Here is a 19,785-nt window from a genome sequence, read left to right as displayed (position 1 = left end):
GAGATTTATTTGGTCTTATATTGACTTTAAATCATCTCAAGTCTATGAGGACAAAGCGGTTGTGGGTCATCTTGGCGAAGTAACATAGAATCAAGATTAAGCAGTAGCCCAGTGTGTCCTCTCCCTGAGAGAGCATGACCTCCAGGATCCTTATATTCTTTTTTTCTTTTAAGATTGTATTTATTTATTTATTTATTTATTTATTTATTTATTTATTTACTTATTTATTTATTTATTTATTTATTTATTTACTTATTTATTTATTTATTTGAGAGAGAGAGGGAGCACGAGCAGTGGGAGGGACCGAAGGGCTGGGATGAGCCGAGTGGGGGAAGGGTTAGAGGGAGAGGGACTAGCAGACTCCCTGCTGATCAGAGAGCCCAAGTCAGGGTTCAATCCCAGGACCCCAAGTCAGACACTTAAGCACCTGAGCCACCCAAGCACCCCAGGATATTTGTATTCCTAACTGGAGTAGGAACATGTACATTTCTTCCTCATTTTATCATCAGAATTTTACATTATGCTTAGCAATACTCATATTCAACAATATGTTTAGAATGATCAGAGGTTGTAAAATAGGTAAAGTATTTCAAAAATGCAAATACATGGTGATAAATATATGCAGTTCTATTAAAATAAAATATTTAAGGGCACCTGGGTGGTTCAGTCAGTGAAGTGTCTGACTCTTAATTTTGGCTCCGGTCATGATCTCGGGGTCCTGAGATAGAGCCTCGTGTTGGGCTCCATGCCCAGCATGGATTCTCTCCCTCTTCCTCTGCCCCTCTCTGAAAAAGAAAAAATTAAAATAATAAAATTAAAAATTAAATTAAATTAAGATTTTGTAAGTTGTATAACCCCACAGCAGTGATGGTTATTAAAAACTTTATTTGGGGGGCTCCCGGGTAGCTCTGTTGTTAAGTGTCTGCCTTTAGCTCAGGTCATGATCCCAGGGTCCTGGGATCTAGCCCTCGTTGTGCTCCCTGCTCAGCGGGAGCCTGCTGCCCCCCTCACACTCCCCCTGTTTGTGTTCCCTTTCTCACTGTGTATCTCTCTGTCAAATAAATAAAATCTTAAAAAAAAATAAAATTAAAATAAATAAAATAATTATTTTTAATTTTTATTTTTTAAATTTTATTTATTTATTTACTTATTAGAGAGAGAGAGTGCACAAGCAGAGGGAGCAGCAGAGAGGGAGAAGCAGGCTCCCCACTGAGCAGGGAGCTAAATGCAGGGCACCAGCCAGGACCCTGGGATCATGACCTGAGCCAAAGTCAGATGCTTAATCAATTGAGCCATCCAGGCACCCCAACAATTTTATTTTTTAAAACATTATTTCATTGTTTTCTGATAATGTTAAGGATTAATCATATGTTTTATATCCAGTGATTTCAGTTATATTTCTCTACTTTTCATCTCTTGAAATGAGTTACTTAATACATTTAAATAAAAGCTACCATTTTTTTAAAATAAAAGTTTAATTCAAAATTCAAAGGAAAATTGGAGGGCAACAATGGAAAAATATTTGTGGATGATGAAAAGAATCAGAAGTGGCTCTCTATAATAGATACAATTACAAATTTAATTGCTTATTTGACAAGTTAAGTAGAAATTTGTGACTTTCAATTTATGGATCTAAGAGTAGTAAACTAGTTCCCAAATCTACCAAGGTTGTGAATAAACATGGCAATAGTGTTTCTTCTCTTGCTGACAGATGTTCTGATTTTGGCATAAAGCACACTTTAAGTGGATGTGATTTTATTTTTTTTTTAACTCATATTAAAGTTCATTATTAATAATGCACTGGAACTGCATTTATTTATTTATTTTTATTCTTATGTTAATCCCCATACATTACATCATTAGTTCTAGATGAAGTGTTCCATGATTCATTGTTTGTGCATAACACCCAGTGCTCCATGCAGAGTGTGCCCTCCTCAATACCCACCACCAGGCTAACCCATCCTCCCACGCCCCTGCCCTCTAGAACCCTCAGTTTGTTTTTCAGAGTCCATCGTCTCTCATGGTTCATCTACCCCTCCGATTTACTCCCCTTCATTCTTCCCCTCCTCTACCTTCTTCTTCTTCTTTTTTTTTTTTTCTTAACATATATTGCATTATTTGTTTCAGAGGTACAGATCTGAGATTCAACAGTCTTGCACAATTCACAGCGCTTACCAGAGCACATACCCTCCCCAGTATCTATCACCCAGTCACCCCATCCCTCCCACCCCACCCCCCACTCCAGCAACCCTCAATTTGTTTCCTACAATTAAGAATTCCTCGTATCAGTGAGATCATATGATACATGTCTTTCTCTGTTTGACTTATTTCACTCAACATAATACCTCCTGTTCCATCCACGTTGTTGCAAATGGCAAGATCTCATTCCTCTTGATGGCTGCACAATATTCCATTGTATATATATACCCCCTCTTCTTTATCCATTCATCTGTCGATGGACATCTTGGCTCTTTCCACAGTTTGGCGATTGTGGACATTGCTGCTATAAACATCGGGGTGCACATACCCTTTCTGATCCCTACTTTTGTATCTTTGGGGTAAATACCCAGTAAACACTCATTTTTCTCTTTTCCTACATCTATCAAGTAAAATACTGTTATTTATGTACTTACAATCCATTCTAGGTGATGTAGCCTAAAATGAGTCCTTTAAATTTATGAAAAATTTTAACAGCATTTAATGTTGTTGATACTTAGCAGAGTATTATCTTTTGGAATGAGAGGAGAGAGAAAAACTGTTTAGTTTTGGATATTTTTAACAAAAGGCCTAAGAACTATGTCCTTTTTGTAAAGAAAAATATATATTATTTATACATATAGTAAAATTTATTTGTAGTTATATAAATAAATCTGTATAAACTTTACGTATATATTCTAATTTGACAGGTTAATTTAAACTTTATTTACTTATATAAACTTTACACACTTTATATATATATAAATATACGTATATATGTACATATGTATACTAATTGGACAGAATGTTTTTAAGATTTTATTTATTCATTTGAGAGAGAGTGAGAGAGCACAAACAGGAGAGGCAGAGGGAGGAAGAGAAGCAGACTCCCTGCTGAGCTGGGAGCCCAATGTGGGGCTCAATCCCGGGACCCTGAGATCATGACCTGAGAGCCAAAGGCAGATGTTTAACCATCTGAGCCACCTAGGTGCCTCAATTTGACATAAATTTAAAGTATATTTAATACTGCTAGAACTTCATGGGCAATCAATTGTGGTTGACGTGTCTGACGATCAAAGACAAGTCAGCTAAAAGAAGGCAAGTGGCTGAATAACCACAGTCTGAAAGTTGTATTGCATGTAAAGTTTCAGATTATACCCAGAACATCCATGTACTAGTCTCTAAATATTAAAAGAACTATATTAAGAGAAGTTATTATCATTGTATTTTGAAGAGAATAAGGGTAGGGTATAGTCTAGATTTTTTACTTGGCTGACGGAAATGGTATGGAGGCATACTTCCATTTAAGATTATGTCATTTTTGTTAATTAAGCATATAAGATTTTTGAATGGGTTATGATCAATAGGCAATAACACTGTGTATGTGTATTTGTGTGTTATAAGTGTGTATAAAACCTGCAAATAGTTTCCATAACTCCTTTTTTGAGTACATTCATCTTATATCATCAGGTCATTGATTTTTTACTTCCTTTTCACTTTTTCTAATGTGCTAATTCCAAATTACTGTGATAAGGGATACTATTAACATTATTATACCAAAGATGTGTTTCATAATTAGAATTATTTACTGAGGACGCGTGGGTGGCTCAGTTGGTTAAGCGACTGCCTTCGGCTCAGATCATGATCCCGGAGTCTTGGGATCGAGTCCCACATCAGGCTCCTGGCTCGGCGGAGAGCCTGCTTCTCCCTCTGACCCTATCCCCTCTCATGCTGTTTCTCTCTCTCTCTCTCTCAAATAAATAAATAAATAAAATCTTTAAAAAACTTATTTACTGAAAAAGTTACCAATTATAAAAGTATTAGTTGAAAAAATATGAAAATGATTTAAGTTCATGATACTTAAGCAATTTTTAAAATATTTGTGTTACCAAAAATGTGTTATTGCACATTTAACCATGAAAGAAAGCAAGAGAAGAAAGCATTAGAGAAAAAAATACAAAAGCATCCACAAAACAAGTGATAAAAATACATATGTATGTATTTAATTATTAATAAATACATAAATAAATACACATACAAATATAATATATATGTATATATATATATATATTATTTGAATGTAAATGGGGTAATGGCTCCAGTCAAAAGACATAGTCTGTCAGAATGGATTAAAAAAAAATAAAAAAAACAAGAGCCATTTATATGCTGCCTATAAGAGACTCATTTTAGCCCTAAAGATACTTATAGATTGAAAGGAAAGGGATGCAGAAACATCTATCAAGAAAATGGTGTCAAAAGAAAGCTGGAGTAGCAATACTTATACTGGACAAAATAGACTTGAAAACGAAGATTGTAACAAGATACAAAAAAGGGCACTATATAATGGTAAAGGGGATAATCCAACAACAAAATATAACAGTTATAAATATGCACCCAACATGAGAGCACCCATAGCTATAAAGCACTTAAAAACAAACATTAAGAAACTAATTCATAGTAATACAATAGGAGTAGAGGACTTTACAACTCCACTTACATCAATGGACAGATCATCTGAACAGGAAATCAACAAGTTGGGGCTTCTGGGTGGCTCAGGCAGTGAAGTGTCTGACTTGATTTAGGCTCAGGGCATGATCTCAGGGTTGTGAGAGGAAGCCCCCGGGTCAGACTCCACTCATGGAGCCTGCTGAAGATTCTCCCTCTCCCTCTCCCTCTGCCCCACTGTCTAAATAAATAAATAAATAAATAAATAAATAAATAAATAAATAAATAAACAAGGAAACGATGGCTTTGAATGAACACTCGACCAGATGGATTTAACAGAAGTATTCAGAGCAGTCTATTCTAAAACAGCAGAATACACATTCTTTTCAAGTGCACATGGTATATTCTCCAGAACAGATCACATATTAGGCCACAAAAAAAGCATCAACAAATTCATAAAGATCAAAGTTATACCATGCATCTTTTTTTACCACAATGCCATAAAACCTAGAAATCAACCACAAGAAAAATAGACAAACAAAGAAAAAAACAAAACCAAACACAAGAAAAATTCCAGAAAGTCCAAAAATACATGGAGGTTAAATAGCATGCTACTAAACAATGAATGGGTCAACCAAGTAATCAAAGAACAATTTAAAAAGTCCTTGGAAACAAAAGAAAATGAAGACAATACTGTCCAAAATACATCAGCAAAAGATGTTCTAAGAGAACAGTTTATAGCAATACAGGCCTACCTCAATAAGTAAGAAAAATCTTAAATAAACACCTAACCTTACACCTAAAGGAACTAGAAAAAGAATTCAAACAAACCCAAAAGTAGCAGAAGGAAGAAAACAGTAAGATTAGAGCAGAAATAAATGAATTATATAGAAAATGAATAAACAATAGAACAGATCAACAAAACCAGGAGTTGGTTCTTTGAAAAGATCAACTAAATTGACAGTTCTAGGGGCACTTGGGTGGCTCAATAGGTTAAGTGTCTCACTCTTGATTTTGGCTCAGGTCATGATCTCAGGGTTGTGAGACTGAGACGCTTGTGGGGCTTCCCTCGCAGTGAGAAGTCTGCTTGAGATTCTCTCTCTTCCTCTCCCTTTTCCCCTCCCCCACTCTCTCACAAACTCTCTCTAATATTTTTAAAAATTGACAAAGTTCTAGCTACCCACTTCAAAAAAAAAAAAGTGAAAGGACACAAAAATCAAACATGAAAGAGGGGAAATAACCAAAACCACAGAAATACAATTATAAGAAAATATTATGAAAAGCAACATGCTGACAAATTAGCCAAAACAGAAAAAAATAGATAAATCCCTAGAAACATATAACCTACCAAAACTGAAGCAGGAAGAAATAGAAAATTTGAATAGATTGATTTCAACAAGTTGACTGAGTCAGTAATATAAAAAACTCTCAAGAAACAAAATTATAAGACCAGTTGGCTTCACACGTAAATTTTAACAAAAATTAAAAAAAAAAAAAACTGCTACATCTAATCCTTTCAAATAATTCCAAGAAATAGAATAAAAAGAAAACTTCCAAATTTATTCTATGAGGCCAGCATTACCCTGATACCAAAACCAGATAAATAAACCACTAAAAAAGAGATCTACAGGCTAATATCTCTGATAAACATAGATGCAAAAATCCTCAACGAAACACTAGCAAACACAATCCAACAATACATTAAAAATATAATTTTATTCCGAGGACGCCAGTGTGGTTCGGTATTTATCCATCAATTAACATGATACATAACATCAGTAAGAGAAAGGTTAAAAATCACATAATTATTTCAAAAACACAGAAAAAGCATTTGGCAAGGTACAATATCCATTCATGATAAAAATCTTCCACAAAATAACTTTAGAGGTAACATATATAGAGACATCATAAAAGCTATATATGAAACCCCTCAACAAACACCATACTCAATGAGGAAAAACTGAGATTTTTCTTCTGTGGTCAGGAACAAGACAGCAATGTCCACCCTCACCACTTTTATTAAGCATAGACCTAGAAGTCTTAGCTGCAGCAAATAGACAACAAAAATAAATAAAGGGCATCTGAACTGGTAAGGAAGTAGTAAAACTTTTGCTATTTGCAGGTAACATGGTACTGTATATAGAAAACCTGAAAAAAAACACCAAGAAAATACTAGAACTGATCAATTACTTCAGTAAAGTCATAAGATACAAAACCAATGTGGAGAAATCCATTGCATTTCTACATACTAATAATAAAGCAACAGAAAGAGAATTTAAGAAAACAATCCCATTTACAGTTGCACTAAAAACAATAAAATGCCTAGGAATAAACCAAACTAAAGAGGTGAAAGAATTTTACTCTGAAAACTATAAAACATTGAAAGAAATTGAAGACAAAACAAAGAAATGAAATGGCTTTCCATGTTCATGGATTGGAGAACAAACACTGCTAAAATGTATTACCCAAAGCAATCTATACATGTAATGCAATCTTATCAAAATTCGAATAGTATTTTTCACAGAACTAGAGCAAAAAAGTCCTAAAATTAAATGGAATCAGAAAAGACCCTGATAGCCAGAATAGTTTTGAAAGAGAAATATTACAATTCCAGATTTAAATTATATTACATTGCTTTTTAATAAAGACAGTATGTTACTGGCACAAAAACAGACACATAGATCAACAGAACATAATAGAAAAAAAATAAACAAACACAGTTTTATAGTCAATCAATCTTCAAAAAATCAGGAAAGAATGTCCAGTGGGCAAAAGAACATTTCTTCAACCATGGTGCTGGGAAAACTGGTCAGCTACATGGGAAAGAATGAACTGGATCACTTTCTTATGCCATACACAAAAATAAATTCAAAATGAATTAAAGTCCTAAATATGAGACCTGAAAACATAAAAATGCTAGAAGAAAGCACAGGCAGTAATGTCTCTGACATCAGCTGTGGCAACATTTTTCTAAAAGTTTATTTTTTCAAGATTCTTTATTGATTTGACAGAGAGAGAGAAAGAGATAAAAGAACAGCAACACAAGCAGGGGGAGTGAAAAAGGGGGAAGCAGGGTTCCCGCTGAGCCAGGAGCCCGATGTGAGGCTCAATCCCAGGACCCTGGGATCATGACTTGAGCCAAAGGCAGATGCTTAACGACTGAGCCACCCAGGCGACCCTAGCAGCATTTTTCCAGATAGATCTCCTGAACAAGGGCAATAAAATATGAACTGTTGGGACTACCTCAAAATGAAAAGTTTCTGTACAGCAAAGGAAACAATCAACAAAAATTAAAGACAACCTCCAGAATCAGAGAAGGTATTTGCAAACAGCTATCCAATAAAGGGTTAATTTCCAAAATATATAAAGAACTTACACAGCTCAACTCCCAATAAACAAATCATCCAATTAAAAATGGACTGAAGACATAACAAACATTTTTCCAAAGAAGACGTCCCATTGGCCCACAGACACATGAAAAGATGCTCAATATCATCATCATCACAGAGATTCAAATCAAACTCTAATGAGATACCACCTCATACCTGTCAGAATGGCTAAAATCAACAACAACACAACGAAAGAACAAGTGTTTGTGAGGATGTGAAAAAGGAACCCTCTTGCACTATTGATGAGGAAACAAACTGGTCTAGACACTGTGGAAAACAGTATGGAGGTTCCTCACAAAGTTAAAAACACAACCACCATACAAGCCAGTAACCACACTACTGGGTATTTACCCAAAGAATACAAGAACACTAATTGAAAGGGGTATATACACCCCTATGTTTACAGCAGCATTATTGACAATTGCCAAATTCTGGAAGCAGCCCAAGGGTCCATCTGTAGATCAGTAGATCAATAAGATGTGGTATGTATGTAAACACACATGCACATACATATAAACCATATAAATATATATGTATTTATATATATATAATATATATTATAATACACACACACACACCCCAAAAACGGAATATGATACAGCCATAAAAAATAAGAGATCTTGCCATTTGTAACAACATGGATGGAGCTTGAGTGTATTATACTAAGTGAAATAAGCCGGTCAGTGAAAACAGATACCATAGGATGTGTATATTAACTATAGTAGAATGGAAAAATTAATAATAAAAAATGAACTGGGAATAAAAAGAAAGATATGGCTTTATTTATTTTTAATTTTATTTCAGTATAGTCAAAACGTAATGTTGCATTAGTTTTAGGTGCAAGAACTTGAGATTCCACAACTTGAGATACCACAAGCTTAATTATTATGCTGCTATGCTCACCGCAAGGGCAGTTACCATATTCATCAGGGATATCAGTCTGAACTTCTTTTTGATGGGGTCTTTGCCTGGCTTGGGGATTAAGGTAATGCTGGCCTCATAGAATGGGTTTGGAAGTTTTCCCTCTGTTTCTATTTTTTGAAACAGCTTCAGTAGAATAGGTATTATTTCTTCTTTGAATGTTTGGTAGAATTCCCCAGGGAATCCATCAGGCCCTGGACTCTTGTTTTTTGGGAGGATTTGGATCACTGCTTCAATCTCGTTACTGGTTGTTGGCCTATTCAGGTTGTCCGTTTCTTCCTGTTTCAGTCTTGACAGCTTATAGGTTTCCAGGAAGGCCTCCATTTCATCCAGATTGCTCAGTTTATTGGCATATAGTTGTTGATAATAAATTCTAATAATTGTTTCTATTTCCTTGGTGTTAGTCGTGATCTCTCCCCTTTCATTCCTCATTTTATTAGACCATTTTTATAATATTTGGTGGGTGGATTTTTGGGGTTAATCTATCTTACTGTATTACTATAAATTTTTTCATGTTTTTGATTCCATTTGTACACTCCAGTAAAATTAATTACCACTTCAATAAATATTTAAAATGTATTACAACTAATTAATTAAAGAAGTGAAAGTTTATAATGATTGCAGTGAAGTATAGGGTGCTGTTGAGTTATGTAATAGAGGGTTTTTCCTTAGTCCTATTTAAGAATCATGAAAATACACCTTTAAGCACAGTGCACATCACTCAGTAATTCTTCAATAAATATACTTTTGATAATTGTTAGTGCTGTTATTTATATCATTATTAGTCAATATTGCTATTTTCTCTTATTTAAATAACTTATCCAGAATTGCCAGCCTTTGATTCATATATATATGAGTCATATATATATGCATATATATACATATATAATATATATACATATTTATCCTCTCATGTCTCACTTCATTGACTGTATCTATTGGTAAATACCTGTATAAAGATAAAATTTTAAAAACCCTTTATATATTGTTTTGGGGAATTCTACTAAAATTAATGAATTTAATTTAATTAACTTAAGGTAATACTGAAGAGTTATGTTTGGGTCATTAGTAAACCATTGTGATGATCTCCAACTTTCATGAAAGCATTTGTTCCAGGTATATTTTTTTTATTTCCTTCCCTCATTACTATCTATCAATCAAATTAAAAAAAAAAAAAAAACAAATCTCTGCTTGAGCAAAAAGAAAGAAGAAAGCAAATGTATATTTGATATATCTAGTGCTTCCTATTCACTGTATAATTTAACTCAATAAATAACACTATAAAGAGACATTATTATCCCCCTTTTATAGATGATTAAGCTGGAGCTTAGACTGCACATGTAACTTATCCCAAATCATATATCTAGAAAGTTTCAAGAACATAAAGGTTGAATTTAGTCTTCCCTTTTTGGAAGATTTTTTTTAGGGGGCGGGGATATATTTCACTCTGTCCGCTATGTAATTGCCAGATTTTCTTGACGCATTGGTTATTGCTAAAATATAGGCTGGCAAGATTGAAGGCATTCCTGGGTAGTTTGCATACGTTCCCTCCTTTAAGACTATTATGCAGCAGCTGCCACTTTTACGTTCGTCATATCCTGGTTTTAGCATTATGTGAGTCAAACACGACATTTCTTCAGGGATCAACTATCCTGAGACTTTAAAATAAGCCACATGGGGATAATAAATGGAGAAGGTGTTTGGTCATCTGTATTACTTTAAATACCTTCCTACGGGCATTTCCAGAGCCTGGAACTCAGAACTCCTTAGGGTTTAGCCAGGTGACACACACTTTATATGAGAACGGAAGCACTTTCTGAATTCCTAATAGTGATTTGGGTGGGGGAGCTATGGACCATTAGGCACCTCTTTATGGTGGCTTCCGCTGAAACAGGTGAGTTCCAGGACTTTGAAACTGGGTGCGTAAAACATGTTCTCTAGTGCTTTTGGTTTTGTCTATTTAGTTCTGTAATTTTAAGGAGTAATAATCCATGGAAAAGCATCCATAGAGAAACAGAGAAATTCAAATATGAGGATATCATTCAATGACACCGTAACTATTCTCTTTTACTCTTTGTCAAAAAGATTTTATAAATTTTTAAACATGGATTTGCTTCTCTCAATTTAATACCATTTTGCTGTTATATTGTGTTGTATAGTGGTAATCTTAACACTTTCATGATATAACTTCTTACTCATTGAAAAAAATGAAAAATATTTTGTGGAAATAGGGTGTTTTTCATTTTCTTTTGGGTTATATTGTAGAATGATATCTGGAAGAACATATATCAGTGATTCCAAGGGATAATGGTAGTCTTACTGTTCTCGCTTAAAATTTTCAAACTGAAATAGAGACAATTTTCATTATTATCCTACAATTATTTATTACCATATTCTAACTGGTAATTTATGTTACAGAGAAAAAATAAATCCAGTCGTAAAGATATCAAAATAATTACTTTGTTTAATCTGTTTCTTTAATTTCCTCTGACAATGTACATTTTCTATAATTATGTAAGTCTCTCTATCAAATATGAATTATGCAGAATATATGATGAATTTTCCAAGAAACTTGAAATTTGGTTCCTGCTCGAACCCCAAATTAGATGGATGTATTTGATTTCATCATTTACCTCCTCTCTTCATCCGTTTCCCTAGGAAAAATTATTTGAGTACATGAAAGTAGTCGTAGCTACTATTTACTGATACCTGCTAATTTCAAGTGCTCAATTAAGTACTCACTATACACGATCTTATTTTCTTCTTGCATGAACCACGTAATTAATGACTCGTTTTTATTTATTTTTATGCATTTTTAAGAACATACTTTTAAAAAACATACTTGAGACCCATAGGATGTAAGAATGTGCCTTACTTCACAGAACTTGCAGTTGTTGGAATACATCTTAGAATTGTGCTCTGACTGAAGCACAAGCTCATGGCACTTCACCGCCTCACTTCTCCCTGCTGGAATTGTGGATGACCTGGAACCTACGCAGAGGGTCCTTAATGTAGCTTGAACTGTAGAGAGGACAGGAGTTCATGTGTTCCCTTGGTTCAGTCAACATTCCTACAGTTATTTTATGTGTTTTAATGCACTCACAGATTTATTAAAAAATATACTTATTCTGTATTTCCCATTTGTAATGAGATCCATTTTGTAGGCGAACCAAGCCTGGGAATGGATCCATCCAGAAAAGCATAAAAAATAGTTCACTTTTTTGAATCTATTTATCAGTTACATGAAAGATAACCATTTAGTGTAGCCTATGACTTTGAGAGTCCATTATGTATTTTATTTTGTTTGTTAATATGTCAACCTTCTCACTATCGATATTATAGTTGGGATAAAAAACTGAGAGAACTAATATGAACTTTGGAAGTTAACTTCCAGAAACAGGGTTTGGGATTGATGTTACCTCCTTGGTACCTGGTTTCTCCCCCTTGATTTTCCAGATACAAATCATCTTCTCACGTTTCAGCTACTTCATGTGCAATTCCAAAATAATACTAGTGTCTACTTGTTTTAGTTGTTATATTGGATGAGACATTGCATATTAAGGGTTTCTCATAGTCTGGAATACAATCTTCTACAACTTTTTATCATCCTCGTTGTGTCTGACTTGCTACACATGAGCATGTACATGAGAATCAGGGTCATTCAGCTTTAATGTTTCGGATCTAATTGAGAAAAGGACCAGCCCAAAATATTGGTCAATGAGGCATTTAATATAGAACATACAGATGGGAATGGTGAAGCTTTGCTATTTCTGAGAAAACCACATTGAAGCGTGAATAGAAATAACAGAATGAATCTAAAAGGATATTGGATTCTGGTAATCATAGATTTTATACAAACAGAATATAAGATAATATGATTTTTATCCTGTTTTATTATTAGTTTCACAGGTAGAAATTAGTGACTCATCAACTGCAAACAATACCCAGTGTTCCTTACATCAAGTGCCCTCCTTAATGCCCATCACCCGGTTACACCGTCCCCCCACCCATCTCCCCTCCTCTTTTTAATGTGCAATAAAACAACACATATGATTAGATATACTCTTGAATTGTAAATCTACCTTCACAATTGAATTAAATTGTTGACAGGAAATACCAAAGAGTAAGTTCTTATCTTTTAATCTTTGTGCTTACGTTTTTAAAAATGGGAGACCTTGTTTTATGTATCAAAATTCCATGTTATAGTACAATTTTTAAAAAATGTTATATTAAAACATAAGAAACTGTTTCAAAATTAATAATCAAAGAACCTGTTGCCTTAGAATGATTAGAATTACCATAGTTATGTGTGTGTTCTAGGTTTTAAGAAATTCATAAATGGTGGATTGAATGCATTGTCGAATCCAGACGTACTATAAATATTATGTCACTGAAAGTATTCCTAGACTTTAAAAAAATGTATAATTAAATGACATGTTAGTTTTCAAATAAATATTCATTTTACTTGAAAATGTTTGGGTGGGAAATATCTGCTTATAGCTAATAAATATAATAGTAAGAAAATGATTAAGGCAAATCTTTGTAGAGATATTGTATTGTGTCGTGCTATGGTCTTATCTCAATTCTTAAAGAGAAGGATTCTATATTGCATTCCATTTTGCACATAATAAGGCTGAGATTAAAACAGATTTAAATTTAAATTATCTAAACTTACCCAACTACTAATCAGTAGAATAAGTATTCAAGCACAAGAAGTCTAGTCCTCAAATCTGTATTTCTATACTCATAAAGGTAGAGAAAACCATTGTATTGAGTGAAGGATCAGGGAGAACAAGAGTGCTATCAATTCTCTAATTTTCAAAATGTGCATTATTAAATAAGACACATAACTTTCTGAACTTTAATTTCCTGCTGTGGAAGTGTTTGTTGTAAAGACGTTTAACATGACTTTTCATTTGGAAACATAAGATGGATGGAATGAAATGTCTGCCGTTATCACAATTTTTATTTAAAATGCTGTTAGCTTAAAGTCATTTCTTCTTCAATCATAAATCGACATAGGGCCTTCAAAATCATAATTAAAGTAACTTATCATCTGAAGAAATATATTTAAAGGTAGTTTAAAGCATGGGCATTAGCTGATAGTTTCAAATACAAGAATAGAGCACAAAGTGAACCACAGTGCTTTATATTGGCCCATGGATGCTCTGAATCCCTGCAACCCTTCCTGAGGCCTCTTTTTGCCCCTTCACATCACATATATATCAGCCCTCACCTCATTCAGCAAACTCCGAGACTGTCCCCTTCTTTTTCTACTTTGCATTTTAATCTCCACAAATGTCTTGGAATAAGCGGTCAGCACGATGGGATTTGACCTGGGAGAGATTCGCTTTGGTGGAGTTTGGGACACCTGGAAGACTCAGTGGTGTCCCTCCGCCTTATGTTCTCCTTCAAAGTCCACCCAAGAATCCCATGGTAATAACCCATTCCCCTGGTCGAAGACCCTCAGCTGAATTCTTCACATTCAGGACTTACTGTTGTTTACCCACATATACTCCTTTTGAAACTGACCTCATTCAATGGAGGAAGAGACAAGGGGCAGATAGGGGGTATGGGGACTGACGTGTGAGTTTGAAACTAAGACCTGCTCTGGCCTTACTTCAGTGGAATTTGTTGGAAGCAAAGCTCAAATGAAGTCAGAGGATGGAGTTCAGTTTGGGCTTTGCCACCGATGTGTTGGGCGTCCATGAACTGGTTATTGATCAGAGCCTGCCATGAAAAGGTTTGATCGCATCATCGTGAGATAACTTAAGAGCTGATAAAACTTACTGGACATCAGTTTTTAACATGTGTGTGCCAATTGGCACTTGTAATTATATGTATAATCATTTATTTCATAAACATCTGTGAATATCAAACCCTGTGGATACAGCTAAGGTAATTTGGGGGGAAAAAGTGTCAAAAACAGAAAACCAGAGTCCCTACTCTTGATAACTATGTTTTGAATTTTCAGTCCCAGCTCTTTATTCCCAGCTCTGCATCTGTCACTAAGTGACGACACTTAATGGCTTCTTTCTTCCAGGAAATGTGAATGTGCGGAGATTAGCATTTCACTTAGTGTTAGCCTAAGTACATACAAGAAGCAGTCTACAAAAGAAATTAAATATCATGTTCTTATAAAAAATTAAAAAAAAAAACACACAAAATGAACCACAACAGAACAAATGAAGCTAGTGGTAGAAAACTGTCTAGCCTAGTATGAATTACCTGAATCTAGAAACAAGGAGACTGACTTAAGAGTGATGATAACATGTCCAAATCTTACTATTGCATACCAAGTAAGTTAGAAGACTAGTGTTTTATCTCCTTATTCTTGTTATTGAAGCAATTTGTAATTCATATCTCTTCTCCAAAATGTCCTGACTCTGGGGTGGCTGAATTGAAGAATGTTTATATCACTTTCCTGTCATTCAGCAAATCCATAAAGGCGCAGATCTGTCTATTCACACCAAAAAATAAAGAGGAGAACTCTAGAATGCATATTGTAGGGTTCATATATTTGATGACATAGATGAAAGATTGTTTAAAAACAATACCAATCTTACCATGGTCACAGTTTCAAACAATTTATGTATCAAAACTAGTAGTTTTATCTGAATAATATACAGATGACTTATTGTGAGAAAATCCATCCCTGCAATCCAGCCCATTAACAAGAAATGAATAATAACTTATAAGCATCCCAAATATATGTAATATAAAATGTAAACATCAACGCAAAAATGACATAACAGAATTTTTTATCTGTGTAGTTTAAATAGGCTGAGGAATATATTTGCAAAGTATATAAACAAAAATTTAGGACAGTGTATGTAAATAACAAAATGCAAATAAATTACTTAAATCTTTAAGAAAAAGTCAAACAATCTAATAAAATATGAATATAAGATTTTTAAAATTTAAAATCAATTAGCCAACATCTTCAGATGTAGAGATCAGTAATTCATCAGTTGCATATAACACCCAGTGTTCATCATATCATGTGCCCTCCTTAATGCCCATCACCCAATTACCCCATCCCCCGACCCACCTCTCCTCCAGCAACTGTCAGTTTCTCTCCCATAGTTAGTTTCTCATTGTTTGTCTTCCTCTCTGATTTCTTCCCATTCTGTTATTCCATCCCGTCCCCTATGATCCTCTGCACTGTTTCTTATATTCCACAAATGAATGAAACAATATGATAATTGTCTTTCTCTGATTAAAGTATTTCATTTAGCATAACACATTCCAGTTCCATCCATGCCGATGTAAATGGTAAGTACACATCTTTTCCAATGGCTGAGTAATATTCTATTGTTTAGATATACCACATCTTCTTTATCCATTTATCCATCAATGGACATCTCGACTATTTCCATAGTTTGACTATTGTGGACGCTGTTACTATAAACATTGGGGTGCAGGTGCCCCTTCGGATCACTACATTTGTGTGTTTGGGGTAAATACCTAGTGGCACAATTGCTGGTTTGTAGGGAAGCTCTCTTTTTAACTTCTTGAGGAACCTCTCTACAGTTTTCCAGAGTGGCTGCACCAGCTTGCATTTTCACCAACAATGTAAGAGGTTTCCCCTTTCATTACATCCTCGCCAACATTTGTTATTTCCTCACTTGTTAATTTTAGCCATTCTGACTGGTGTCAGGTGGTATTTCACTGTGGTTTTGATTTCTATTTCCCTGATGACAAGTGATGTGGAACATTTTTTCATGTGTCTGTTGGCCATTTGTATGTCTCCTTTGGAGAAATGTCTGCTTAGGTCTTCTGCCCATTTCTTGACTGGACTCCTTGTTTTCTGGGTGTTGAGAGTGGTAAGTTCCTTCTACAACTTGTATACGAGACCCTTATCTGACATATCATTTGCAAATATCTTCTACCATTCTGTAGGTTGCCTTTTAGTTTTGTGGACTCTTACCTTGTTGTGCAAAAGATTTTTATCTTGAAGAAGTCCCAATAGTTCATTTTTGCTTTCCTTTCTCCTGCCTTTGGAGACATGTCTTGAAAGAAGTTGCTGCAGCCGAGGTCAAAGAGGTTGCTGCCTGTGTTCTCCTCTCGGATTTTGATGGATTCCTGTCTCACATTTAGCTCTTTCATCCCTTTTTAATTTATCTTTATGTATGGTACAAGAAAATGCTCCCATTTCATTCCTCTGCATGGGGATGTCCAATTTTCCCAACACCATTTGTTGAAGAGACTGTCTTTTTCCATTATATATTGGTTCTTGCTTTGTGAAGGTTAGTTGACTATAGAGCTGAGGATCCATTTCTGGGCTCTCTATTCTGTTCCACTGATCTATGAGTCTGTTTTTGTTTCAGAACCATACTGTTCTGCTGATTACAGCTTTGTAATATAGCTTGAATCAGGTATTGTGATATCACCACCTTTCATTATCTTTTTCAACATTCCTCTGGCTATTTGGGGTCTTTACCAGTTCCATCCAAAACCTAGGATTAATTATTCCAGCTCCGTGAAAAGTGTTGGTGACATTTTGATAAGGAATCCATTGAATGTGTAGACTGCTCTGGGTAGCATAGACTTTTTAACAACGCATATTCTTCCAACCCATGAGCATGGGAAGTTTTTCCATTTCTTTGTGTCTTCCTCGTTTCTTTCATAATTATTTTGCAGTTTTTAGAGTACAGATCCTTTACCTCTTTGGCTAGGTTTATTCCTAGTTATCTTATGGTTTTTGGTGTAATTGTAAATTGGATCAATTCCATAATTTCTCTTTCTTCGGTCTCATTATTAGTATATAGAAATGAAAATGATTTCTTTGTGTTGATTTTATGTCCTGCCACATTGCTGAATTCCTGTATGGGTTCTAGCAATTTTGGGGTGGAGTCTTTGGGGTCTTCCACATAAAATAACATGTCATCTGCTAAGAGTGAGAGTTTGACTTCTTCTTTTCCAATTTGAATTCCTTTTATTTCTTTTTGTTTTCTGATTGCTGAGGCTTGGACTTCTAGTACTATGGTGACCAACAGCGGTGAGAGTGGGCATCCCTGCCATGTTCCCGACTTTAGGGGTAAGGCTCTCAGTTTTTCCCCATTGAGAATAATATTTGCTGTGGGCTTTTGGCATATAGCTTTTGTGATATGGTGGCATGTTCCCTCTATCCCTACACTGTGGAGAGTTTTAATCAAGAAAGGATGCTGTATTTTTCAAACGCTTTTTCTACATTACTTGAAAGGATCATATGGTTCTTATGTTTTCTTTTGTTAATGTGATATATCATGTTTCTTGATTTGGAAATGTTGAACCACCCTTGCAATCCAGGAATAAATCCCACTTGATCATGGTGAATAATCCTTTTAATATCTTGTTGGATCCTATTGGCTAGTATCTTGATGAGTATTTTGGCATCCATGCTCGTGAGGGATATTAGTCTGTATTTCTCCTTGTTGTTGGGGTTTCTGCCTGGTTTTGGGATCAAGATAATGCTGGCCTCATAAAGTAAGTTTGCAAGTTTTCCTTCCATTTCTAATTTTGGAATCATCTTCAGGAGAAGCGATATAAGCTCTTCTTTAACGTTTGGTAGAATTCCCCTGGTCCAAGCCATCTAGCCCTGGACTCTTGTTTGTTGGGAGATTTTTAATTACTGCTTCAATTTCTTTGCTGCTTTTGGGTCTGTTCAGGTTTTCTCTTTCCTTCTGTTTTAGTGTTGGTAGTTTATATGTTTTTAGGAATGCATCCATCCTTTCCAGATTGCCTAATTTGTTGGCATATAGCTGCTTGTATATGTTCTTATAATTATTTGTATTTCCTTGGTGTTGGTTGTGATCCCTCTGAACAGTGAGTTTGCAGAATTAATCCAAAAGTTTAAAAGAGTTTCTGCTCAGTACCATTAATAAACTTGAAATTTAAACAAAATTAATGTTCAACTTTTTGTGATTGACTCTAATTATTGCCCCTAAAATAAGTAATAGTATCCCATGGAAGAACTGAAACAAAAATCAACAGTTGTTGAGACTTATAAAGTTATGGATTCAGTTATCTCAGAGCCAAAATGTACTACCTTTATATTATTTACTAACGTCTTGCCGCATGCATGAGGCCATAAATTATATTAACAGAAAATTAGAAATATCCTACTCATTAATATGTTATGCTATACATAAATTGTGTAATAAAATGGAGCAGTAACTAATAACTTACTAAACTCATAAGCTTATTATAATGTCTTATTTATAGCTATTTTGATGAAAAGAACCTCTATATCATTTAGTGATATAATGGTTAGTGGTCATATATGCTAGACACTGAAAACAGTGCTAATATTTACAAAAGATACTGCCCATTTAAAAATTTTCCCTGCTTACCAATTAATTTACATAAAAACTAAATAAGGATTCGATATTGTATACATTATGAATAAATCCCAAACATAATCATCTTGGTAATCATTAATCTATTGCTGTCTTTGAAAGAGTGAATTTGTAAGGAAAAGACAAATGTCACATAAATATAAAAGAGAAAGTCATTTGCATGCACATCTAGTTCTACTACCATAGATACTTATAGATAAGAAAAATTAAAGTTTGAGGCTTTAGGGAAAAGACAATTAATCCCTACAATTAAAGGAGATGTTTCCTATTTTATTCACAGGTGATGCTTTACTTCAGAGTAATTTGGGGCATAAACTTATTCGAACATGTCTTACTCAACCAGTTAGATAATTAACCAACTAACCAGATAATTAAAATGTAATCAATTTGCTAATTAATTTAATCTGTTAATAAATAAATTTATCTCCTATCTTTAAAGATGTGTGATTACTGGTAACAAAGTGTTTAAGGCTGCAAATTAAAACATTTTTTTT

Source organism: Mirounga angustirostris, unplaced genomic scaffold (assembly GCF_029215605.1).
Source record: "Mirounga angustirostris isolate CCGP_5_RB_7025 unplaced genomic scaffold, mMirAng1.0.hap1 SCAF_7, whole genome shotgun sequence".
Taxonomy (NCBI): domain Eukaryota; kingdom Metazoa; phylum Chordata; class Mammalia; order Carnivora; family Phocidae; genus Mirounga; species Mirounga angustirostris.
This window is presented reverse-complemented; position numbering follows the sequence as displayed.